The 27,485-nt window shown below is 39.3% G+C and overlaps 1 protein-coding gene across 1 annotated transcript in view; it reads right to left on the bottom strand.

Moving 5' to 3' along the window:
• The window catches only part of LOC129235913 (uncharacterized), a 202,275-nt gene that overhangs the window by 142,957 nt on the left and 31,833 nt on the right, over window positions 1-27,485 (bottom strand). The window lies entirely within an intron of this gene.

Below are 27,485 nucleotides of genomic sequence, written 5' to 3'. Positions count from 1 at the left end.
CTTTCTCAATCTCTTTCTATTCAATCTCTACGTTATCTTACTGCACATAATAACTTCAATGATTTTTCATACTTGAATTAGTCGTATAAAAGTGTAGACTCAAAGTCCGTGAAGGCTAGATTTTTATACCTACACTCAAATGTTCTTTATCCAGTTGTGCAGGGCTTTCAGAGTCTGCTCGATTATTAGAAACGTTTTTGGAATGATGTTAGGCAGCCTAATTTGGCTCACCACCTCCCGTTTGCAGCAACATTTTCTTCAATCAGTGGTTTCCATATCGCTGGTGAGCGATCTGCGAGCAGAAAGCAAACAATTCTTGTTCTAAATTTCTGCTCCGGTTTGCCTCTTATTCGAGGTGGATTGTCGACTAATTGAAAATAATATTCTCAAACTGCCAAAAACAGATTTAAGGCAGAAAGACTTAAAATGAAATTTCCTTGCCTGCACTTTCCATTCTCGACCGCACCTTATGAACACCTTTCATTTTGAACTTTTTTCTGACACTTAGTCTCTCATTTCGCTTTTCTCTCATTTTGGTTTATGTCAAGGCACATTCATTGCAGGTGGTGGTGCTAGACCAACAACAACGTTTTGTACATAGAAAGTTTACGGCAAAAGAAAGTAGAAAGGAAAAAGAAGAGGACGAACTATGTTGAACAGCCGACATGAAGTTGGAGCTAGAAGCGTACGGCGATAGTGCAAATGTAAAGGCTTTTCGTCATTTCCTTTTATGCTGACACCCGGATTTAGGTACACAGCGAATGAAAAAAAGCAAATCAACTGGTTTAGCGGTGGCACTTAAATTAGATTCGCCTTGGTTCATTTCGATTCAAGCCTTAAAAAAATGTTCACATTTGGTATTAAGGAAATTACATAACAAACGAGATTCCAAAGCATATAATTCTCTTGATAGCTCCTTTGATTAAATTAAGATTTCATTATTGCCTCTAAGCCCCAGAAAACCCTTATTTTTCTATATTAACTTTAGTTTAATTTACTATCAATAATTATAATTGATTTAAAACAGAGCTAACGCAAATACATAATTCAGCTTGATTTGTCAAAAAAACGAATTTTTGGCGGGCAACATCATCGGATGAATGCGCAGAAAATGGGTGAAGTGACAAACGTACAAAGGTTATTTAGTTCTCCAAGTAAGAGGTCATAGCGCGTCTGGCGCTAAACTTAACTTACATATCTGTTTCGCATGCAAGTAATCAAACATATCGGCCATAACAATGACATTCAGTGACGCCATTGAAAACGGTATGACATACAAAAATGCCAGAACATACAAGAGTCTATGGTCACACGCGTGTGTCCAACGTAGTATTGCGTGTCATTTGTTTATAAAAAATGGCATACACCACATACAGACACCGACACCGACCAGCGTATTTACGAGAGAACGCAAGTAACGAAGCGGATGGCAGATACCAGCCCCTTTTAAGCCAGTGGGCGTCAAATGGTGTGACGAAATTTCATTCAAACATACGGCCATTCATTCAACCATTCAAGCATCATTCACTTGACCATTTTGCCACCAACGCAAAATGCAAAACAACAAAAACAAAAGTACAATACCCTGCAAAAAATGTGACTTGTTCCGGATGTGTACGAGATGAGTCGCAAAGAAGCCACTTTTGATCTCTTTATGAGGACTGTTCTCTTTTGTTGGAGCACGTTCTATGAAGAGACTCGTTCTCGGTATACCTTCTTGATCAAAGTTGAAAATACAAGTTTATTCCTCAAAAGTGATATTATTGCCTTCAAAGTATATTATTCCACATCAACTGCAACGACCTTATAAAGGGAGGTTAAATTTCAAGACCCGATGTTGAATGTAAACCACACCTAAATGTCAAACTTTTTCTGCATTTAATTTGACAATTTTTAATTACAGATTAACTCAATTTCAGCCATTTAAAGATGCACAATCGAGCAACGCGTTAAAGTTATTCAGACTTATTATGAAAACGGGCGTTCAAATCAAAAGACATATCGCGCACTTCGTGAAGAGAATCATCTTCAGAGATGAGGCACATTTTCACCTCAGCGGATTCGTCAATAAGCAGAATGGCCGCATTTGGGCGAATGATAATCCTAGAGTGATTGCCGAAAAATCAATGCACCCACAAAGAGTGACTATTTGGTGCGGTTTATGGGCCGGCGGCATCATTGGGCTGTATTTTTTCCAAAATGAGGCTGGTCAGGCGTTACTGTGAATAGTGTTCGCTATCGTGAGATAACGAACTTTTTATGGCCCGAATTGGAAGACATGGATGTGGACGATATGTGGTTTCAACAGGACGGTGCCATTTCTCACACAGCTAACGAAACAATGGCTCTTTTGCGCAAAAAATTTAATGGACGAATAATTTCACGTCGCGGCGATGTCAATTGGCCGCCAAAATCATGTGATTTGACACCGTTGGACTTCTTTCTTTGGAGTTATTTGAAAGAAAAGGTGTACGTCGATAAGCCAGCAACAATTCAAGAGCTAAAGGATGAGATAATTCAGCACATTAACGGCGTAGAGCCTCAATTATGCCTCAACGTCATCGAAAATTTGGACCATCGGATGGAGGTGTGCCGCCGAGGCCGTGGCGGCTATTTTGCCGATATTTTGTTCAATACGTATTGAGCCGTATCAATATTATTATAATAGAGAGAAATCACAATAATTTTTTACAAAAATTTAGTTTTATTCAAAATCAACACCGGCCTTTAAAACTTAACCACCCTTTATATTATATATAAAATTGGCGCGTACACCATTTTTTGGTTGTTTGACCGAGCTCCTCCTCGTATTTGTGGCGTGAGTCTTAATGTTGTTCCACAAATGGAAGGGCCTACAGTTTCAAGCCGACTCCGAACAGCAGATATTTTTTATGAGGAGCTTTTTCATGGCAGAAATACACTCAGAGGTTTGCCATTAACTGCCGAGGGGCGACCACTATTAGAAAAATGTTTTTCTTAATTTTGGTGCTTCGAACCTGCGTTCTCGCTGAATTCCGAATGGTAGTCACATACCTACCCATTCGGCTACGGCGGCCGCCAACTCCCTTATGCCAGCGTTTAGTCCAGCTCTCGAAACATTTCTGGAACTCTATTTTCGGTAAAGCCATCAAAACAGTTTTCCATTAATTCCTTTTGGTTGTTAAAAGGCGTTCCCCGTAATACTTTTTTTGCTCGATCAAGCAGATAAAAATCGCGGGAAGCTCTATGAGGTGATTTCAATTTCTGTTGGACAGTATTCTTTTCATTCTTTGTTAAATCTTAATGATCTGAAACAGGTCTCACACAGGCCACAAGAGTCCAGTGTTGTTGGGGTCGTGTTAAACATAATTCGCGACACATGTCTTGGCGTGTTTTTGCTTAAAAAATTCACGGACAAGGATGGCTCAGTGCGTCAGTGCATTGTCATGATGCAAAATCTACGAGCTGATTTCCCACAAATCATTTCTTTTTTGACAAATTGTTTCACGTAAACCTCTCATAACGCATTATTTGGGCGTTTCTTAACTGGGTTTGGGTTCTTATTAACTGTTTGACCTTCTGGGAAAACTTCGTGGTGTATAATACCATGGTAATCCATAAAAACTTTGAGCGTTGCCTTTTATTCTGACTGAAAATTACGTAGTTTTTTTTGGACTTGACTCATTCGAAGCTCTCCACTCACGCGCCTGATGTCTGAATTGCGTGTCGTACTCATAAACCCACGTCTTGTCTCTAGTAATGATGCGGTTGATGAATGTTGGGTCAGACTCAGCTTTAGAGAATATGTCTTTGGCGATATCAAAACAGTTCTTTTTTTCATAAAATTCTGGCCCTTTGGGACCAACCTTGCAGTAACATGGCGCAAGACCAAATCATTAACTTCAATGTCCTGAATGGATCTACGGCAATGTCAAGTCCAGAAGAAGGGCCAAGATTTCTTGTGAAGCGTTCATGCCACTGATAAACGGTTATTTTCTTTCAAGTATCATTTCCGAACAGTCATCAAAAATCTGAACTTCACCAACAACATAAAGCGGTTCACACAACCGCAAATCAGCCTTTCGTTCATAATCCACAATTACTCAAGCCACCTCCTTCCCCCACCCTCTCCTCTCTCTACTTTAGTCCTATCGGTTTCCTACGCCTTATTTCTCTTGCAATGGTAACACAAAGAATGAACTTGATTTTTTCGTCACATTGGGCTCACTATCTGGGCAACCATTCTAGTCTATCGTTACCGAAACAGTTTCCCAGCTGTTTCTAAGGTTTTCGCACCACTGGATCGATTTTTAAGACAAAATTGAATACAATCTCATTATTGCAAATTCAAACTTTTTTTTAAATGTTAAAAATAGAAAACTTGTGCAGAGATAGATTTACTCAACGCGACATAACTTTCACAAATGTCGAGCATTGGTGAACAAAATTTTGAAAGGAATTCTAATCACAGATTTGGCATCCTAACAGAAACAAAAAAACAGTACTCAAATCAGTTGACTTAGAGCCTCATCTGGCTGTTGTTCCGGGATCTTTTTGATCTACCTAAATTTGGCTCATTTAGTTGTAGGTAACGCAATAGTCGGTGGGTTATATATTTGATTTTCAGGTGCGGAACCAAATATTGGCACGACAAAAAAATTTACTTTTGGTTGTTTAAGTCCTAGACACTTTATGAATTTTATTATTTAGAACTGAAGCTGTACTCTCCACACTATGCAACTGTCGACATATGCGAGGTGAATAATTAATAACATTTTCTTGTCGCCGAAATTGCAGAATTGTACCCTATGGAGACTAGTCGCGGCATACTCGTTTTGGAGTTTAATCATACAATTTTTTACAGGGTTTAACATATTTTGAACACCACGCCAAACAAACATACACATCTACACTTATTTGCATGGTAATGCATGTGGTGGTATGCGTGACATTGCATGCACTTCTGTTTGTGTCAATCGTAAATCGCCGCACTCACTATGAATGTGTTAGTTGCTGTTGTTGTTGTTGCATCAGAGAAGTAATTCATGCAATCTGAGTCTTGGCGCTCCATTGATCAGCGACTGAGTTCCCATTGGCTCGCGTTATCACCATTAAAACTCCACAATGGCTTATTTAAAGTTTATATAAAAATTTAGTGAATCAACCACAACAACAATAACTGAACGATCACGCAAAGAGATGTATAATATCGATGGGGGCAACATAGCAAAGCAATTAATATGCAAATACGTTGATGCAACAAACTGTCGCACCTTCGTGGCATCGTTAAGAAGGCAGCAACAACGAAAAAGTATAACGGATAAACAACTAAAAACATTTAATTGAGTTCGGACGAATGTATGCAGCAAAATATTTATAAAATTAGGGTATTACAGAGCCTCTTTTTATCGAAGAATCCCGAAATGGTACCCAATATTGGTCTCAAGGCACTAATGGAGCTTCCGCAGAGTTTATTCTGTAATACTATGAGTTGTTAGAGCTGACAGTAGAGATGGAGGTGTGCAGGTTCGAATCTCAGTGCATGAAACACCAAATAATAGAAACAGTTGTTTTCTAATAGCGCTCGCCTCTCGGCAAGTAATGAGAAATTTCGGATTATATTTCTGCCATGGAAGAGCTCCTGATGTGACCATAAACGAATATCCCCAATTGTGTCCCACATCATTAAAGTTTGCTTTGAAATAATTGACCGACAGTGATCGAGGGTATTATCCGTTTTCACACCTCTAGCCCATCAATGCACTTCAGACGTCACTGAGTGAAATTTGCACTCCTTTGCTAACTGTGGCTTCGATTACTGAAGTAGGGGGACAGCAAAGAAATTTCTAGGTAGAGGCTAATGGCCTCATGGTCAGATATCTCGTTCCTAGCACAACAAGACACCAATACTGGCCCCAGGTTCAGATATTTTCTTCCTAGAACAACAGGAAACCAATTTCATACTACTCATCAACCAAAATAGTTAAGCCCAGACGTGCAATTACGAACCAGTTTTGAGGTATTTGAACAACTGGAAAGCGCCTTTTGTGCAGCTGGACTGTTACTCTAGAAACGTGAAATTTTTCTTCGCTGGTATTTCTCTGCATTATATTCCATTTATTTAGGGATTGCGCATACCTCCACTTGTCTTATTATCTTCGAAAGATACTTCAAACCCGGACTCAGAGTCAGTTTTGGAACGGTAGGTGAAGAGTCCACATATGTACATTCCATATTATGATTAAGTGGACACTATAAATCAGAAAATTCAAAATTGGTATACCACTTCAGTAGAGGTAGAATAACATACTGTTCACTAGACAGGGCTAGTTTACTGGGGCGGCAGCCCTTGGTCGGGAAAAACCCGAGTCATTCCGGTAACGTAGAACCCTTGCAGACACCTGCTTGAGCCAGAGCCGCCTCCTAGGTACGTCAGGAGACACCTTTTAAACTATGCCGACGTGATCCAGGACACAACTGACCGAAATCTACTGGGCCAGACAGTGTTTAGGCAGTCAATAAACGACATTCATCGGGAGACCGTCACCACCTTCTTAAGCTCCCGTCCTGTGAATGCCGTAATCAGAGTCCAACCACCACCTATTGCAGATGAAGAGCTCCAGCTTCCCCGTAAGACACACATAACACTGGCACAACTACGTTCTGGATACTGTAGCAGGCTAAACTCCTACTTATCCAGAATTGACCCCGACATACCAAACATATGTCCGGCATGTGAAGGTACCTACCCCGCACGACACTAACCATTTCTTCACATGCCCTCTAAAACCTACTCATCTAACACCCCTCTCCCTCTGCAGCCAACCCGTCGAAACAGCATGTTTCCTGGGCATACCTTTAGATGAGCTGGACGAAGACGGCCGATGATATACCCTACACTCACGGGGCTTCTATTACTGTTAAAACAACCACAACAAGGTAGCAGTGACAGTACCTAGATCTCTTCCGTCCCCGAAATTCCTACCTCAGTAGCAATACTCGTTTCTCTTAAGCCTCACGCAATAAGAAGGAAACAATTGCAAGGCATCAGTGGTAAGAAAAAATGGCACACCATCCCTCAGACAGCCCTGTTTAACTTTAAAAGGAATCCAGCAATCTATAATCCAGAAGCCCCGCTGACTAGGGCTTGCTACCCGATTGGATATAAATGCTCGCTCTAGGGCTGACTGCCGAATGTAGAAGAACTTTGCCAGATTTAATATTGCGAATTCGTATTGGATTGTGCGAGAAGAAAAAACTGGAGCGCTTCCTTTTGAAGCCGCGCTTGCTTTTGAAGTCAGTGGAAATTGCTTAACCGATTATAGAGTAATTTGATACGGACAAGGCATACACGTATATACATAGATGGCTTGGGCTAAAGTGGTTTCGGCACTCAGAGTTGCTTCAATCTACCGCACTGTCTCTGGCGCTGCAGTCTTTGTGATCAGCGAGGAGACAGCGAGTGGATATATGGGACTCCAAGATGAAACACATCATCGCTAGAGCCGCAGAACGGAGACGCCAAGCCATACTGCGGTGGCAAAGCCGATGGGACATTGAACCGAGTGGCAGATGAACGGCGAAAATCATTCCATCAATAGAAAAATGGTTCTAAAGAAACTTCGGGGAAGATCAACAGTGGTTTCGCGGAAAAAATTCTCACGACGCAGGTCCTGGACGCCGGCACATAGACCTCTTTATAATGAGGAAGATGGAATGCCACTCAGAAGGAATACGAAAGCGAAACTTGCGACGGCAACTTTGATGATTTGGCATCATCAGAAATAAAACAAAAAACTTCGGGGAAGTGAATTACTTCGTATCTCAGTTCCCCTCGGGCCACGGATACTTCCGGAGATACCTATACCGCATGAGCAAGGTAAGCGATCCCAAGTGCATATACTGTGAAGCACCGAGCGATGACGCTGAAAAGTCGTTTTTCAGTTGTGATCAATGGCTCGCGGAAAGAAATGCTCTGAGAAAGCAGATTGGTGATATTGCGCAACATAATCAGCAATGCTCGAACGCGAGTACTGTTGAAACACGGCAAAGAGATACATGGAGGTACTACAGAAAAAAAGATAGACCTCGACGCAATGCAACAAAGAGAAGCCTCACAGCCTCACAGCCTGAGACGCAAGAAGGCGAGCGTATAGCATGAAAGCTGACTGAATAGAACTGGTCCTTTATGGATGTCATTCTGAGTCCTCCCGAAGTAATGCAGAACGTAATCCCTAGAAAAGGTGTTTCCCCATAAAGAGAGGAGGAATTGTTTTAGTAGCCACACCACTCAACCAGGAGACGACGGTCGCTGTAAGTGCGAAGGCATTTTGAACCCTACCTCACCCACAAAAAACAAAAACAAAACAGTGGTTTTTTGACGAAACAGACTCGAACGTGAACAACTCGTAATACCACCAGAATATAAATATTTAAGGAAAATACAAGAAGAAGGAATTCTGGAATTCTTACGCGGTGGCTATTAAATTTGATAAAAAAATAAATGCGGGCCGAAAGGAATGCTTAAAAGGTGGCTAATATTCATCCCAGGTATATACAGCACTGGCGCGTTAATGAAGTGGAAGCTAAGAAGAAAGTGAGAGTCAAGTGAATGCCAAGAAGAGCTAAAGCAGAGTAACTCAAGGGAGAGACAGACTCCAACTCTTTTACCTACCAACAGTTCCGATACCTTAGTATGGACTTGCGTAGTATCGAGTCTTGCACTAATCATTAGTAGAGTATCCGAACAAGATCACCATCAAAATGAAGACCTGCGACTTTTTTAGCACTAGAAGCTGGTATGACCGTCTCAAATCAAAGCCTTCGGAGAAGGATCACGAATATTCACGAGAAAATAGCTCAAGTCCAAGAGCAACTCGAAGGTAAGTAAGAGAACCGCAGACTTCAAACTTAAATTTCTTTATATGTCAACAATTAAATACTTTATTTTACTAAATTTTTTTGCAATCTCTTCCCCCCTTTTCCCTATACATATAAGAACTTAATTGTTATGCATTGTTGCTGCAAAATTGACACATCACTTTTTATTGCCTCCAATCGTCACAGTTGTTGTTATTGCTGTGCCATTAACAAAATGCAAATGCGACATTGACAACTCAATTTGCGACCAGGCATCATCCCATCCGCATGCGCTGCACCAACTAACCAACCTACCAACAAACCAACAAACTATGCGACCACTCGACCTGGCCTGACATTTTCACATTTGCATGCATACAAACACATGTCTGTATGTACATACAAAAGTGCAGGCACGAAGCCTGTGTATGCATGTATTTAAGTGGTCGCACCTCAGTCGCACCGCCAACTCAATCACTGCGCCAATCACAGAACCTTTAGCGGCGGCGACGACGATGCCTCCTATCAGCAGCCGTTTTGTTATCTCTGACACTTTTGGCACGAAGGCGACTTTTTAAATCGCACTCGCCCCAACAATAACACGCAACAGTACCAAAATAAAAACAATCACATCAACAAGAATGAATTAAGTTTGCAATAACAACAATCGCAACAACATTTGGATGTCGTACAATAAATGGTCTTTTGCGGTTTAATCGAAAAGGTCGCTACTGTTTGCGATAGTGACGCACATTTTTGAATTTTTAATGCATGCAATGCCAACAATTGCAAGCAACGGAGAGCAAAATCAAAATTGCAACAGCAGAGTAGTTGATTTTTGTGAAGCGCATGCGCAAAGTTCGCCCTTAGCACCTCCGCGCTTCCTCATCAGCAAGTGATGTTTCCCATAAGCTTTTTTACTCACTCCAGCATCAGCTACAGCTCTTTTGCGATTTGTGGAGGATGATCGAAGTATATACGTACGTGCCTACTTATGCATATCCGTATGTAAATATGCGACTCTGTGATTTTTTCTGTGCCGCTTAAGTAGCTTGACCACTTATACTGGCGTAGACACAGCTGTCTTTTGACTACTTCTGCGATTGAGTTGACAATTTTTCTGCATTTACAATTAATGAGTTCGTGTTGCAGTGACATGGGCTGCAGTGATTTGAGACGGCCTAAAATGCGTACAAAATCTGGCTCTTCTTGATTGGCGCACAAATCGTGTAAGCGATTTTGGCCGACCCAACCCAAATGCGGCAGTTGTTTCTTCCTTGTGCTAATTTGCGTCAATTAGACGCGCGCAATGAAGCCTACTTCTTCTTCGCCTGTGCTTTTCTGGCTAGAGAAGAGTAAGAGATTGAGAAGAGCACCTCCACTTCTGCCACCACCAGCAGGCGCCGCAACGAATACTTTCACTTTCGTATCCTTTTGTACGACATGGGCTGGCTAGCGGAGCTGGTGGCCCTTTGTTCGTTGATTTATTTCTATTTTCCGGTACGGCAAAGCTGATTTAATCGTCGACGATATTCAATGCCGCCAACGCGGGGATATGCATGCATCATCCGAAAAAATATTTCACTCGAATCGTTCAAGGGACACCTCATCAGGTGGACGCGCGTATTGAGGGATTAAATGTGGTTTTAGTGGTGGGAAGATACTACTCAATTGATCTCTAAGTTCAAAGTGACACTTGGTAATGAGACGGTAATAAGGCTTTGGGTTTCAAGGTTGAAACTGCCAGTTCCCAAAGTAACGACGTCTTATAATGGATCTGCTGAAGTTAATATAGAAAAATTAGTGAAACAGGTTGTAAATACGGGGATAATATATTTATTTTATATTTCTGTAGATTTATTATAATTAAGGTTTTACATAGCGTATCAAGAAAATTAGATATTGCATTTTTAAGTTTGATTTGCCTAAAAAGATAGTTTCGTGTTTTGGCCAAATTTTTTAGTTTTTGAAACTTACAGAACACTGTTTTTACTGCTTCATTGATTTCATATATCAAATTTCAATTAAAAACGGATTCAAAAATCTGCAAGAGAGGAGCCTTTGAAGTTCCTTCGAGCGCACCCGATCTACCCTTTTGGCAAGAAGGAACTCCCGACTTTGCACGTTTACACACTAACCCAGCGCTCGCCGAATTGACGCAGGGTTCAACTTCTCAGGTAAAGACCACAGGTTCTGAAAATAACCCCTTCCCTCATTTCGCTGTGAACTCGTCTCCAGTTTCCTCAGTCTAGCTAGCTCATTAGTCCAGCAATTTCCTCAATGCCACGGTTTTTATTTTCTTTCGAAAACCTTTTCGAAAGCCTTTACCTCGCTAGTGTGAGACTTTAACCGGAACCAAGCATCCTACCGTATATGTACTCTCCCGATACTATCCTTAAGTAATTCGTTGGGAGGCGGTTAAGCCCTAGGCTCTACGTCAGTTACTCTTCACATGCAGTCCGTCGAAAGTTGCTTGTACTTTAAGCCTCCCCCAGTTTTGTTTATTTCCGAAGAGAACCACCTCAGTTGGGTCTGTGCGGCCCCTCCCAACATACTTGTCACACTTCGACTTAAGAGTCCGTTTCTTTGACAAGTATCGTCTATTCTATGCCGCTGACCGCGTAAACGTCTGCATACCTTAATGCATGTTGCACATCGCTGATTATCGAGAAGATCTTATCCCATGCATTATTTGAAGACATCATGATGTCGACTATGTTTTTTGGGACTATCGAATGTTCTGATAGTGTAGCTAAATCACCTTTGATGCCACTGTGACCAGGAATCCAAATGAGCCTAATATCGAAATATTCGAATGCAGAAGTAAGCAACCTACCCGTTTCTTCTTTAATTGCGGCTACCTCCGCTTGGAAAACACTACAGTGGTCTGGAAGCCTAAATTTGAGCTCGACGGGGTGCTTCTCGAGCGTGTGTGCCATCTATCTAGCTATCTCCAAACGTTGCACCCCACCCACACTTTACTTGAAGGAATATGAATGGAAAAAGCGCCGGTCGAACCCAGCGTGGGTGTACATTGATCAGGTACCGTAGAGATGAACTCTAAGTTTCTAAGTATACTAGAGTGCCCGTAGTTTAAGTCTAGCTTTTGGTAAGAACATCTTAATCTGATTGTGCAGCGACAGTTTTCGCTGTGATGTCCACGAATACCACATTCAGGACTTTGAAGCTCTAAAAAACTGGGCTCGCCCACGTTGACGGCAAAAATTTTACACCTATAATCGAAAATGCGCCGATTTGTTGAAAAACGCAGATAAGTGCGCGGCCAAACACAGTGAAATAAATTGTCTGTACTATTGACATGGGGGGAATGGCAACTGTTTTCCAAACAGAAGTATTTGCCATCCTAAAAGTAGCCGAATGGATAATCGAGAGGAGATGGAACGGGAAACAGATTGGAGTCTTCAGTGATAGTCAGGCTGCATTGAAGGCCCTGGAGAACGCGAAGCAAACCTCAAAGTTTGTTCAAGAATGTTAAAAGAAGCTTAATTCTGTCGCAAGACAATACAGGCTTGTACTTATATGGGTTCCGGGACACTCCGGTGTTCAAGGAAACGAAATTGCCGACGAATTGGCCAACCGTGGATCAGCGGTGCCCCCACAGGGGCCAGAGCCAATAATCGGAATCAGTCCCGCAGGAATCAAGAATTGGATCAGCGATTATGTAGGCAATCTACATAAGGAGCGATGGTCCGGTCTGGAACGCTGCAGAACTGCAAAGTGTTTTGTTACAAGTCCGAACAGAAAACTGTCAAACTTTCTACTAAAACTTAGAAGGAAAGATATTCGGTTGATGGTCGGCATCATTACAGAACACAACCCATGGGGTCAGCATATGACCACCATTGGAATCATTGAGGGCCCAATGTACCTGTCGTGCTTGGAGGAGGCGGATTGCACTGAGCACTTTCTCTGTGATTGTCCTGCCTTTGTTAGAGCAAGGCTACGGATTATAGGCTCCGATGTTGTAAGAATGAGTAAAAACTGGAGGATATTTACAGATTTGCCACAGAATCTGGAAAATTCTCACAGGACTAACTATATCTATCTCTATCTCTATTCTTTCCTATCTATTTCTCTGATACTTTTCTCCTTCCCTCCTCGATTATCTACCCCCCTTTCCAGAGCTATAAATTCAATGGGCTCTTTAGCCTGAGTGTTTTAGGAGCCACCAAATCTCCTGGTGCTACTTGGCTCGACCTTTTCAAATTTCAATTTCAAGTCATTAACAGCCTTTGCAATTCTGTAGAGAAGAAAGACAAAGGCCGAAATCTCTTACTTTCGGTTGTACAGCCTTATCATTGAGTCATAAAAGATTTCATTTACCTAATTCTATTCTGTCAAAAATGAACCACTGTACTTCATGCGTCAACTCCAACTCTGCTTCGATTACCGGTCAACTTCTGCTGGACGGTGCGAGTGTGAGTGTGTGTGTAGCGATTGTCGGCAACTAAGTCGTTAATTTTAACAGCTTGGCGCTCTTTTTAAATGCCTCAAGCTTGTAAGAATGTCACTTCCTTCCAGTTGCTGTATTAAGTATTTATTTTGACTACAGAACATTTTTTTTTCATTTTATTATCTTGTGTTTTTTGTCACACGAAATTTATGCGTGAACGCATTAAGTTTAGTTTGTGATTAAAGTGCAGCTAAAGCGCATTTTTTCGTATAAAAAAAAACTACGAATAACAACAACAACGTGTCAACAACAAAATCTACCAAACTTAACAAACAGTAAATCAGAGCAACGACGTATCGCAGCCAAGTCGGAGGAAACAAAATGTCAGACACAGACACAAAGGTGAAGCAAGCGGACAGACACAGCGGACAGACGCGCAGCGAACTGACTTAGGGCGATCAGCTCAACGGTAGCCGTTAATTGTTTGTCGGCCGCTGACAGCCGCTTAAATGGCGCTTGGCTTTTAACTTGACTTCATTTAAAAGGCTTTGCTTGGCTCGAAGTCAGCATAGAATTCTACGTTTGATTTGTTGTTGGCTTATTCCTTTGAACACTCACTGCTGGCACTGTTCGCTTTTCCTTTATGTGATTTTCGGTTACAAACGAAGCCGACTGCCTAATGATGTGTTGGGTCAGTATTTTGTGGTAGATTTTTTTCTCAATTATTTTTTTTTTTTTTAAGACAAGAAGTGCGGGTTGAGTGAATGATATTTGAAAATTTTGCAGAATAATAGATAATGCGAATATCTGGAAAAAGATACTGTATTTGTCATTAGTCAGATGACTAGAAAAATAAAAAGGGCAAACATTTCAAATTTAGAAAAAACAGGATGCAAAAAATATTGGCTTAATGCAGATTCAAAACAGTAGGGAACCTTACCATAGCAAACTCGACGTCCTTTTCGCACGAAATAAAAGAGGGAGCTTCATTTCAGTATGAAATTATTTCTCATTATTTGTTAACTTTGTAGTAAATTAATTTTTCTCAATACTAAGAAGTTATTTGTTACAATTGCAGTTGTAGAATGACTGTAAGATTGTATGCATATTTATATTATTAATTCTATATTTTTTTTCTTGTTTTTTTGTTGGTGTATACTTCATTACTTATTTGTGAATTTCTCATCAGAAGATTAAATTAGGTCGAGATGGCGGCAATGAAGCTGCATGCCTATTTAACGACTAAATTTGAGCTCGATACAATAATCCCCATAGGAAAAAGTAAAGAATGTTGTGGAGGCTGTGGTTGTAGAAATCTTGTAAGGGAATATATTAAAATGCGAAGGTATAAATTATAATGCAGAAAGTATCCGCTTGGCGCCTCCCATTCTGCCCATCGCCGGTCAAAAAACTGTTTGGAGAAATAAAAATTCTAATTTCAAATTAGCTGATTCGTGCTGAAGTAGATATATGTAAATCTGAATCCCAAAAACAGGCGCTTCTAATGTGAAAAAATAACATGGAAAATGCGAAAAAGCAAAAAAAAATTTCGGTTTTAATTTAAGTGCCACACCTCTTTTCCCCCTCTTTCAATGGTATCACAAAGGATGAATCAAACTTCTTTCGTCCAAGTGGGCCCACTTTCTGGGCAACCATCGCTACCTAACCTAACATTTAAGTGCCACAAAAAAAAAAAAAAAACCAAATTCCAAAGTACACCATGAAAATAAGTCTGTCTGGATTCAAAATGAATCTCCAATTGAATTGATACTCTTCTCCTTGTTCTTGGTGGCATAGAATTCGCTATCAGAGCTTGAGCTTGGATTACTAAACAATGTTTTTGAGGGTTCTGAAGCTTACCAGCCCTTACGATCCTTCACTTCCTGAGCGTTTGAAGAAAGTTAGATATCCTCACCAGAGGCACAAGCTGTTGAAGGATCTTTCAGTTGAAATTCAGAAAGGATTGACCAGGATTTGTGCCCAAGATGTAATTTCAGTCATATTGCGAGATCGGGAAAGTGCCAAATCCTTCGCTATTATTATTCATGACATGCGCAATTCAAGTTATGCCGATCCAACCACCTTCTTTTTGTGGTACCATCATCTCAACGCCGAATCTAATCGATTTCATGTTAGGTAAAATTTAATTTTTTGTGGCAATTTTAAAAAGTGGATGAAGATGAAATTTTTAAGTTAGTAGCAAATTTCATCAGATGTGTGCCCTGAACTGCTTTGTTTTCGATGATATCATAAATGGGACAGTTGACACGCCTTTAATCTTCATTTTCACTTACCTCGGAAGAATCCTCGGAGTAATGATTTATGTATGCAATTTATAAAGAGCGATGGTCCGGTCTAGAACGCTGCAGAACTGCAAAATGTTTTGTGACAAGCCCGAACAGAAAACTGTCCAACTTTCCACTAAAACTTAGAAGGAAAGACGTTCGGTTGATGGTCGGCATCATTACAGTACACAACCCATGGGGTCAGCATATGACCACCATTGGAATCATTGAGGGCCCAATGTGCCTGTCGTGCTTGGAGGAGGTGCATAGCACTGAGCACTTTCTCTGTGAGTGTCCTGCCTTGCCAAGGCTACGAGTTTTGGGTTCCGATGTAGTGAGAATGAGTAATATTCGTTCTCTAAAAGTGGATGGTATTTACAGATTTGCCAAAGAATCTGAAAAATTCTCACAGGATTAACTATCTTTGTCTCTGTCTCTATTCTTTCCTATCTATTTCTCTGATACTTTTCTCCTTCCCTCCTTGACTATCTACCCTCTTTCCAGAGTTCTAAATACATTGGGATTTTTAGCCTGAGTGTTTTAGGAGCCACCAAATCTCTTGGTGCTCCTTGTCTCGACCTACTCAAATATAAATATTTCAAATGATTTATTCTTCCCAGAACTGTTTATGCCTCGAAAACACCTTTGATTGGAACACTGAATGAGTTTAAGCTAAATTCTTTGGCTTTTGATTTATCCAAATTTAAATATAAGTTCAAATTATCGCTAAATTATTTTTTTTAATAGTTGCGAAATATTTTCATATAATTCTTACTGTTAGTCCTATGTATTTAGTTTATGTAAGTTAAGACCACCCGCACAAATTCGCTAACTATGTACAATTAGCTGATGTTATATTTTTTGTTAAAGCTCAGCTTACGCTTTACAACACTACTTTTGCCTACGTGACCAAGATCGAGTGATTTTTTGATGGGGTACGCGCAGTAACAACCATTGCTCTCACACTTTACTCAAAACCAGTTTTGAGGAAAAACTAATGAATTATGAGTTGCATGGCCTAGCGGAAAACGTTGGTGAAATTCCATCGAGCTGGGGTTTGATTGAGTGAAGCATTTTAGTTAAAGAATAGAATAAAGATTGACATTGAAACCGAAGGTCCAACTCGAATTTTTATAAACATATTAAGTTGTATAAGACCCCTCGTTTTTCTAAACATTGTAAATGAATAAATAAATAAATGAATACGAAGCATGAATGTTGTAATAAATCATAAGTATGTAATTATAATAATAATAAAATATAACAACACTAATTAAATATGTAATTTTTTTTTTCTCTTTCTTGGCAGTCACCCCTCCACACACAAGTTTGTATAGAAATTAGTCTTTTAAGCTCCCTGAATAATTTTTCGTGAAAACTATTGTCTTTCGTAGGCGGTGTCGAACTATAAGATAGGGCAAAGAAAAAGTCAACAATTTGAAATTTGAAGGAGTAGCTCGAACCAAGCACCTGTCAATGGCGTCTATTAATATAAATGCCTTTAATTTAGTTGCTCTAGGGGACTCTACCTTGGCTGACTAGCGCGAACATATATTTTAACAAAACCTTTGAACTAATATATATACGAGTATCTATGTTATATATGAGTATATATGTATATATATACACTGCACATACTATGTTTCATTTCAATATGTCGCATACGAGTACATAATTACATAAATATTTTGACAGAGCTGGGCTATTCACTGTCATCGTAACTGACACTTCGCGCTCCAACTCCTCCCATAAACGGCGGATAAGCCAGCCTACCAATTTAAGCGCCTGGGTAATTATTTGCATATGAAAATATGTATGAACAAGGTGAAGTCCAAAATAAATAAGGGTGGCGTCATAAAAATGTTTTTGATGGCGCCATCTCTTTAATGAGTTAGACAGTTGGAAGTTACATCCCTAGCTGACTTCCAATGAAAGCTTGGTGACATTCGGTTCAATGGAAGCGAAGTTATTGTTTGTATGTTTGTGTCATCGGTACAAAAATGAGTTTCGAATAAAGAGCTAGTACCAAATTTTGTTTTAAAATCGGTAAAACGTTTACCGGAACCTTTGATTTGATGAAAAAGGTTTATGACGATGATTGTCTGTCTCGTGCCAGAGTTCACGAGTGGTTTACACGTTTCACAGATGGTTGTGGGGACATAAATGACAATGAACATACGGCCCGCCCAAAATCAGTAATCATCGAAAACTCCATCGAAATTGTTTATAAATTTATAAAAAATGTACCGAAGTCGTAGTTGAAATTCATGGAATCGGAGTTTAATATCTCCAAAACATCGGTTTACCGCATTTTAACTGATAATTTGGGCTTACGAAAGGTTTGTGCACGTTTCATTCCGCATAAGTTAACTGAGGACCAAAAATTACTCAGAATTCAACTTTCGCCCTGAATACCGTGAAGGAGGAAGCTGGCGCTTATCGATCTACTCTTGTGACTGATTTTTTGACTAGAAATCGCATTTTAACCATCAATCACTCACCATATTTGCCTGATATGGCTTCCTGTGACTTCCACCGATTCGGAAAATTGCATTTGACCATGAAAGGAAAACGTTTTGCGTCCGTAGAGACCATCCAAAAGGCTTGTACCGACATCCTGAAGGACATTCCGGTCAATGAGCTGAAACACTCCTTCGAAAAGCGCTTTTAGATCGCGGAAAACAGTGTATCGAGGCCAGAGGGGACTATTTTGAATAAAAAAACTTGAAGTTATCAGAACAAAGCTCCGGCCGCTTCTATTTTAGCTCAGTCTTGTTCATTTTGGACTTCGCCTTGTATATATGTATGTATACACATTTTTTTATAAACGAGTGCACATAGCCATGATCAAACTCACATAGAAAATGGGTACTCAAAATTTACATATATACAAATTTAGTTATATAACTAAAATATGGAAAAATATTTGTCTTCCTTCTATTTTTATGTATAAGCATTTCCATATTTTCGCCGAACATTGTTGCACTATTTAAATATGGTTTCAATTCAGTGGCTTTTATAAGTATACATAATAAAAATGTATATGCACATGTACGTATGTACCTATGTACGTCAACTAATAAGTTCCCTGTAGGGAGTACATTGATCAGTGGAATACGAGTAAATGTACGAAGAATTTCGTCAAATGCGTGAGCGAGAACTTACTACTTCTTATATACGAATATTGTATAAGGCCTTTTCTTTAAATTTTGTGCAAATGTATTTTATTTTATACGGAGATATTTAAGGTTTTGCATTTGAATAATTTGAAAGATTTCTAAAGGATTTTTGTTGTTACCAATTTTGTATGTGATCGACAAAAATGTCTAATTTTAATGACTTCAAAAGGACTTAAACCGCTTTCTAAGTCAGCAAAAAGTATCAATCTTACATTTAAAAAACATTAATTATGGGAACTCAATTGAAATGATTCAATTTTCTTTATTATATTTTTTTTAAATACTTTAACAATAAGAAAAGTAAAAAAATAACTACTGAAAAGGGAACTATTTCAACATTTACTATTGAACTACAATTATTTATGCTCTTATTATAAATATATTTTAACTTTTTTCATTCTGAACAAGTTTTCCAAAATAGTCCTGATGTACTGGAGGGATATAAAATGGTGATAAATCAATTATATCTGTAAATTTTTCGATTGTGTTGGATCTGAAATGATGATATAAACGTGTTAGTACTATATTTCCAAAGTTCTGTTGTGTTCTCCGTGAGAGCAATTCAAAACCCTTATCCAACATATCTTCAATTTATTTCTTTACCATTGTTATATTTTTGCCTTCTTAGAAGGACAATTAAAAATATACAAACAAGCAACTAATGAAGTGATTTTTTATTTCGTAAAAGAGTTATTCCAAAACAAAGTTGGATGATTAATTTTGCGCCGCTTGAATTCGAAAAACAAAATTGCTTAAATTTTCCATGCTTGCATCAGAAGCTGTAGCCAATTCAATAAGCTTTGACTCATATTCTGATGTAGGTCCTCACTCAGGAATTTTCGCGCGGGTTTGTATAAAATGCTCTCATTTGCAAAAATTATAAATCTTCCGCTAAGGTGGTTAATTTTGCGCCACCTTGTACACATAATTTGTCGAATTTTGTGCTAATTATAATAGTTCCAAACTATCGGAAAAAGGGATGCAGCAAAATTTATATTCCAAATTCTCCATAATTGCATAAGAACACAACTAGTAAACTTCCCTGCTGGGTATGCATATAAAATATTGGAAAATAGGATTGTCAACATGCTTTTTAAAAGTTTATAGGTGCTTATTCTTCATCATTCTCGCTGTGTTTGTCATATTTTTTCGATTCATAACTGAGATATGACTACAAAAAATAGTTCAGTTCATATGCCGTCAACTCCCAGCCTGCATTATAGCGCGTAATCCAAGCAGGACATACTCATGGAGAGGCGGTGGTAGATGGCTAAGGCGTACGAGTGTGTGTTTGTCTGTGTACCAGCAACGAGAAAGCAGCAGTGACGACGTATGCAACGCAAAATCCGCGAATGTTTAATCGATAAAATAAATGAGTCGCGTTGGCATTTACTAAGCTATTGTTATTTTTTGTTATTGTTGGTTTTGCTATTCGGGTTGGTGTTGTTGACAATACACACGTGGTTTTTGGTTGTTCTTAACGCCTTTAATGTATACATGTATGCGTGTGTGTGTTCGGAGAACCATCCAGTCGTTACGACAAAATATTATTTGTAACTCTGCTACTGTTGTTGTTTTTTACATTTACACAGCACTCTTTGGCATAGTTGACGTATTTTATTACTTTGCCTTTATGTATTTGTGTATGTTTGTTTGCCTTCACTTTTCACTAAGTTTTGCTAGACAATGACAAATAAAACAAGAACAACAGCAGCAGCAATGACAATGCCAACAACACAACAAATATCATCACGAGTACTCGTACTTGCTCAAAAGTAGCGGCAAATAGCGACAATAAAATCATAACATAGCAACAATAAAACCATAAAGCTCACAACAAATCGCAACTAAAACAACAGCAACTCATAACAACTGCACCAAGTTATGCCAACAATTTTAAGCAACTCGCTACATACACGACGAACTCAGCCATCGGCTCGTCCAACAACAGAATCAAAAATTATGAACTGCTCATCAACGACAGCGCCAAAATACCGATAATACGAGTAGTTGGCGTTGTGAGAGGGAAGCGCACACACCCATACATATATACCTATATTTGTAAGTACACATATATTTTTTTATAGTCGGTGAAATTGCTAAAATTCCATTCAAACTTGAATTTGGCATTTGAGTATTTCGCTTTGATTTATTACCAATGCCAATAATTTATTATTTATTATTTTAGTTTTATTATTTTAATATACCACATTTTTTCTTATTTTGTTAGCACAGCATTTTCGAAATTGCGAAGTTTTTTCTGCAGAAAACTTGTACAGATGTAGGAGTAGCTCCTCTGGAGTTTTCAACTTTTTCCATAAAATAGATTATTATCTAATAAACTTTAAATTGTATGAATGTATTCGAAGTTTGAAAAATTATAGTCAAACAAAATTTGTTAGCCGATTTTATTAATAATTTCGGAAAATATTAGAGGGTGTGATAAAGGAAGTACTAATAATCTCACTTCACTGAATTCACTCGTGGTGCTCAATATGAACTGATTGCTCACACCGAATCATTAAAAAGTAAAGTTGCAATTAATAATAAGCCCAATGATTGCCCTCCTGCTACCAACCGACGCAAGGGACGTAGTTCACATGGCGTATGGGCAATTTTTGTTTTGGCAAAAAGTCAGAAGTTTGTTAAGCGTCGAGATTTAAAAACAGTTCAGCCATAGAAAAAAATCATCAGCTGAACAAAATGTTAGAGATGTACAATCATCAATAATTTATTGAGAGAGTATAGTATAAGATGGAGTTCCATTTCTTCGTGTGATATTTCGAAACCCCTTTGGCCCCAGTACAATAGACACAAGACGCTGAAAGCCCTGGAGACTCCACGCCATTCATGTAAATGTCCGGGCTTGGTAGCCAGACGATTAAGCCACTGGGTGCTCCTTTCTTCGACAGCCTGGGACAGTGCTCCAACCAAAATTCCACCAATCTTCTCCATTGCATCAACAGCTCTGGCTGGCTGTAGATATCTGCCGGTTGGAGGTCTCATAATGGCATCAAAACGGCGGTTTAGTGCTATTTTGGGTGTGCCAGACTGGTACTTCGGCTATTTCACTACCTACTTATCCAAGGGTAGGATGATTAGTTAGCTCTAGACGATTATTTTATAGGAAAAATGATATAGAAAGTTCTTACTAAAGCTATAAATACCATGTTAGTGTTATATGGATCTCCAATGAGGTAAAATACCTGGGTGAGGTAAAATTCCTGGATGCCAAGTTCTTATAGAATCTACGCTCGGATTCAGCTAGTCAAGCTATTCAACAGGCCAAAGCAACTATCTGGCCTTATAATGGGTTTTTCAGTAAGAGCGCTTCAACTTTTGAACTTTTTTGAATAAAACACAAACGGTTTGACTTTTTTAACTAATTTTTTTTTATTATCGAGTTTGAACATATACATTTAAGTATGAAATTCGATTTCTTTTGCATGACCACCGCGTGCACGTTTTACGAAGTCCAATCGTTGAACCCAATTTTCGACCACTCTTTTGCATAAATCGGCCGAAATTCCAGCAATTTCGCGTTCAATATTGGCTCTGAGCTCACAAATCGTCGCCGGCTTGTTACTGTAGACCAATGACTTCACATAACCCCAAAACGGGACGGCTTGTTAAATGGACCGTAAAATGGCCGTAATGCTCTTAAAGTAACAGCAACAGAACGATTATTTTCATAAAAAATTTGCACGATTTACAATCGTTGCTCAAGTGTGTAGTGTTCCATGATGAAATGTATACTAATGAAGTTTACAAATGACAAGCGAAAAATAAAAAATATTGCGTCGTTCGCCCTCCCTATCGGAAAAAAGTTGAAGCGCACCTATTGAATAACCCTTTATATGTAGCAGCTGGGAATCTAGATACACGAAGCCGCAGTGCTGAGCCCGCCAGGCCGTAGAGACGAAGTCCATGTAGACCAAGCACGACAAACTTTAACAACTAGTACCCGTGGGTAACATCGAGTGATGAAAATAATACCCACCCCGAATTTCGAGACGCTTCTAAACATACCTCCTAAGCATTCATATTAAAGCGAATATTATTATTTTATTATTGATTGGCTGTTTGTGCACTGCGCCTTGAAGTCATCTATTGTATAGCCTATAGTAAATCCTAAAGCTGTTGTAGGCTTATTTTCTACCAGGAGATTTGGATCTATAGCCCCATTTCCCTGGTAATTTAGTTTGCGTCGTGCCATTGCTGGGCAGTCGCATAGAACGTGTTCTGCCGTTTCTTGTGCCTCTTTGCAGAGTATACAAGAATCGTTTTCTATCGCACCTATCTATCGCACTTTTGAAGCTGAAAGGTTCAGGACCTATGAAGGGAGTGTTTGCCCCCTTTTCGCTAAAGTGTCCGCAATTTCATTCCCTTCGTGCCCCTCAGGTCCCGGAACACACATCAACGTAACAAAGTTTCTTGACGCTAGGGTGTTGAGGATTTTAAAACATTCCCAGACCAACCTTGGTTGTTGGAATGAGAATCTATCCAGCAATTTTAAAGCAACTTGACTGTCAGAGAGAATGTTAATATCTCTCCGTAGACATTCTCTGGCACACAGCTCTAAGGTGTGGACCACCACCTGGAAAATGGAAGTGGTTTTTTCAATTGCAATTGGTTTTTTGAAATGTGGTCCGACAATTCCAGCCCCAGACCTACCGTCTTCCATTTTTGACCCATCAGTAAACTACACCTGTGCGCCCTGTTTTAGGAATATTTCATTGTTTCTCCATGCTGAGCCGTCACTAATGACCACTTTGAATTTCTTGGAGAATTCTAGTTTCCTTTCCATCTTGTTGTGAACTGTCAGGCCCGGAGAGTTCAGGATTGAACCCATAATTCTTACATGTCAAGTAAGATTGCCTTCTTTCAGATGAAATTAGAGATGGAGTAGATTAGGAAGCCTTAGAGCTGCACTGATTGCCATCTCTTTGGCTACAAGATATAGTGGATTGAGTCCAATGACCATTCCTAAAGCCGCTGTGGGGCAGGTTCGCATTGCGCCCGTAACGCTCAGACAGGCTATTCTGTATACATTGTTAAGTGTTATCTGAGTCTTAGTTGGTCTACTTTCGGCCACCATACCAGAAAGGCATAGGTTATCATTGGCACTATTACTGTCTTATAAGGTGATGCCATCATCTTTGGCCGCAGACCCCAAGTTTTACCGTAAAGCCTTTGGCATACGTATATTGTATAAAGTGAATAAAGAAAGAACTACTGCCTTTCACGAGAAAACTCATTTGAGAAGAAATTGCAATGGTCGAAAAGCTAATTCAACGATCCATCTTTATTACAATAAACTAAATTTCGTTTAATACTGCCTGTAAATCTTTTGATGTTTTGAGAAAATGAATTTCAAACTTTTTGTCGAAAGTAGCTCTCACTCAAATCTCGTTATGTCTGTAAATATTTATTATTTTTTGACTGACGTTTTGACCCACTTTGTGGAACTAGAATTTGACAAAATTTTGACCACATATAAAATCGACGATGGAGAATCCAAAAATTGAATAAAAAAATAATAGCCTATGAGCACATAGGCTATTGTTATACTAAGGGAACGATATTATCTTTCAGAATCTGTGCCTTCTTCCCAAATAGGTTCATTTGAGTTCCCTTCACTCATATATGGTAAACTAGCCCAGTTCAACTACGGCGCCAGAGCACGAGTTCACGGTTCTTATATTTATTAACATGAAGCAAAAAATTTTTGTCTTTCATAATGAAAACTGATTACACTAGTAAAAAAACAAACCAGAAAACGAACCATCCAATTTAAGTGGAGTTGGTCGCTGAGTCCGAAAATCCCATAGTTTTCAAGATATTATATTATCGGATTTTCGGACTCAGCGGTCGATTTTAAATAGCCAATGGATGGTCGCGATCTTGGGTTATTAATTCTGAGTTGCAATTTATGCGAATCGAACTATAAGCAAATTTTGAAGTTTTATATTCAAAATACGCAGAATGCATGAGTATCAATTTTAAATTTTCTATCGTCGTCAACTAATGTGATTCACGGAGAAAAGTTAAAAGGTATCTTCCATACGATCCGGCTCACGTATGACCCTGTGTCGAGCCACAATGCTTTGTTGAAAGTAAAAAAGTACACCGAATTTTATGATTGGGCTAGAAAAACACCAACATTTTTGGTAAGGCGCCTTGATGTAGATTGAAAATACATTGGCGTTATATTCGAAAGTAATTAGGCTCACTTGGCAAACATAAATAATTTATCCAATCAATTCATCAACAAAAACAGAGGGTACATTATCAGAAAATAAACACTACAAAACAACAGAGTGGTGAACTGATGGCAAGACAGGATCACGGACCGGTAAACCACAAACTGCAGCACAACATATGCAAGCTAGGCTGTGCGACTGTCAGCTAGGACGGAATGGAAAAAAATTAAATTAGACGCTTGGTAAGAGCAAAGGCATACACGTATAGACTAGCTCCTGCCTTGCTAGGGGTGCAACTCAGTGCGGTCAAGCGACCAGATGTCATATTGCACCCAAAGTGTTGTAATAAATTTTCCAAACAGCAAAGCAACGCTAAAAAGGCCAGTTAGAAGTACAATGAGTAATAACTGATATTTTTCGGTCTTTCTTTCGCTGTTTTCTGTTTAAGGGCTAAGTCAAAAATGACCAGCAAAAAGGGCAACGTCAATGCAACACACCCAGCAAAAGAGACAACTCGCGTAAGGGAACCTTTTAATCGAGCGCGACTGGTGCGCTACAGCTGGTAATGGAATTTTTTCAAACTCCTTTGCGGAAGGGCGCGTACACACTTTAGCTCAATAGTTGCGTTGAACTTTAGTTTCAAACTACGCAGCATACGCCAGTGCACTCTCCAGCCTGCCACTCAAACAATTTAATTTAAATTTTTTTCTTTTGTTGTTTCATTACCCGCCCATAGTGACTTATCCATTTGAGGGGGTTAAAAATGGTTTATTAAAAATTTTCACTGTCTGACAATGATCTGGTAGAGTAGAATGGTTAGAATTTTAGCTAATTATAGTCGCTCGTGAGATATTTGACTACCGATACTGACCATTTAGCTATAGATACAATTGCGTAGCCAAATGCAGTTAAGTATTTGTAGGTAAGTACACTACCAGTCAGAGTGAACGTCAGTTGTGTGCTTGTGTGCTAGGTTTATCGCACCGCTCACCCTACTACTTTTACCCGCTCACTTTGCGCTCACTCCCACCCTTGCTAACACCGCTCGTTGTTTGTTCTTTTCTCATTCTCAGCTCCGTAATATAGCTCATTTGTTCCCTTAACGTCGATTAGGTGACAGTCAAATGTCATACGTCAGCTGTTGGTTGAGCGAAATAAAAATCTTTTTTATCATACGTTTTTTTTTATTGCAGCCTGCCATTTTTTGTTTGTAATTAATTTTTTATTGCTTTTCATGTGAAATCTAACATTTTTAATGACACTTTTTGCGCCTCTTTCACATTTTGTTTTCCAAAGGCGCTCGTTTATTCAGTTCAGTTTTATTTCTTTGGCACTCGACGTTTTTTCGTTATCAACTTCAAACCTAAGTTTTTAGTTTTATAGTGAAGGACAGTGAAGTTGAGTAGGAAAAAGAAGAAAAATAAAAATTCCAAAGTAACAACTGAGGTGAACTGAACTGAACTCAAATTAAATGAAATCAAATCAAATTTAGTTTCGTGATTACACCATTTTTGGTTATTTGGCCGAGCTCCTTCTCCTATTTATGGTGTACGGCTTGATGTTGATCTACAGTTTCAAGCCGACTCCGACCGGCAAATGGTTTTTTATGAGGAACTTTTTCACAGCAGAAGTACACTCGTAGGTTTGCCATTGCCTGCCGAGAAGCAAGCACCATTAGAAAAAACATTTTCTAATATTACCATTCCGTGGGAAGCTCTTCGTAAGGTCTATAATATCACTAAACTGGCGAGGGTGCAAAGGACTGCATGCATTGGCATCACCGGAGCATGTAAAACTTGGCACAGTGACCTTTTTACGTTATTTCCATCGCAGCTCAAAGTGTGATCAAGTTAAAGGAGGTTGGCCTCTGGAGGGACATGGTTTTCGGTTTTCTCTATACGCAAACTAGAGTTTGAGGGTCGTGCCAGGACAAACTTTCCAAATAGGCAGGTTTGGAACGAGGGAAAAATTCGTACCGAGGCTGGTACAGTTACAATTTATCTATCTCCTTTAAACTGCCGAATGCTGCTTATGGAACGCGGAAGCAAGGGAGATATTAACATTTTCTCCGATAGTCAAGCCGCGATCAAGGCTCTGACAACGCCATGGTTCAGAGCGAAACTACAGGGTAAAACAGCTCATGACATCAACGTCAAAATTGTTCTAATGACAGTTCAATATATTGTTTATAAGCCATCAAAAGCATTTGCGTCTCAGTTTTGTTGAATTTTTTTTTCTGTGATGGAATTCAAACGTAATAGTGTGATTGCGTTATATTTGGCTGGAAAATCACAACCAGCCATTGGTCGTGAGCTCAGTCACCTCAAAGTGAATAAAATGTTTATGTATCGCACTATAAAACGTTACAATGATACTGGTAGCACTGCAAAACGCTATGGAGGTGAATAAAAAAAACAGCAACAACCCTAGAAATGGTTCGGAAAGTGAAGGCTCGACTTGAACGAAATCCACGTCGAAGTGAAAGAAAAATCGCCAAAGAACTGAAAATATCATAAGACAGCATTCGACGCATATTAAAAAATGAGCTCAAGGTCAAGGCTTACAA

Source organism: Anastrepha obliqua, chromosome 1, assembly GCF_027943255.1.
Source record: "Anastrepha obliqua isolate idAnaObli1 chromosome 1, idAnaObli1_1.0, whole genome shotgun sequence".
Taxonomy (NCBI): Eukaryota; Metazoa; Arthropoda; class Insecta; order Diptera; family Tephritidae; genus Anastrepha; species Anastrepha obliqua.
The sequence above is the reverse complement of the archived record's forward strand: the minus strand, read 5'-3'. Positions and strand labels throughout refer to the sequence as shown.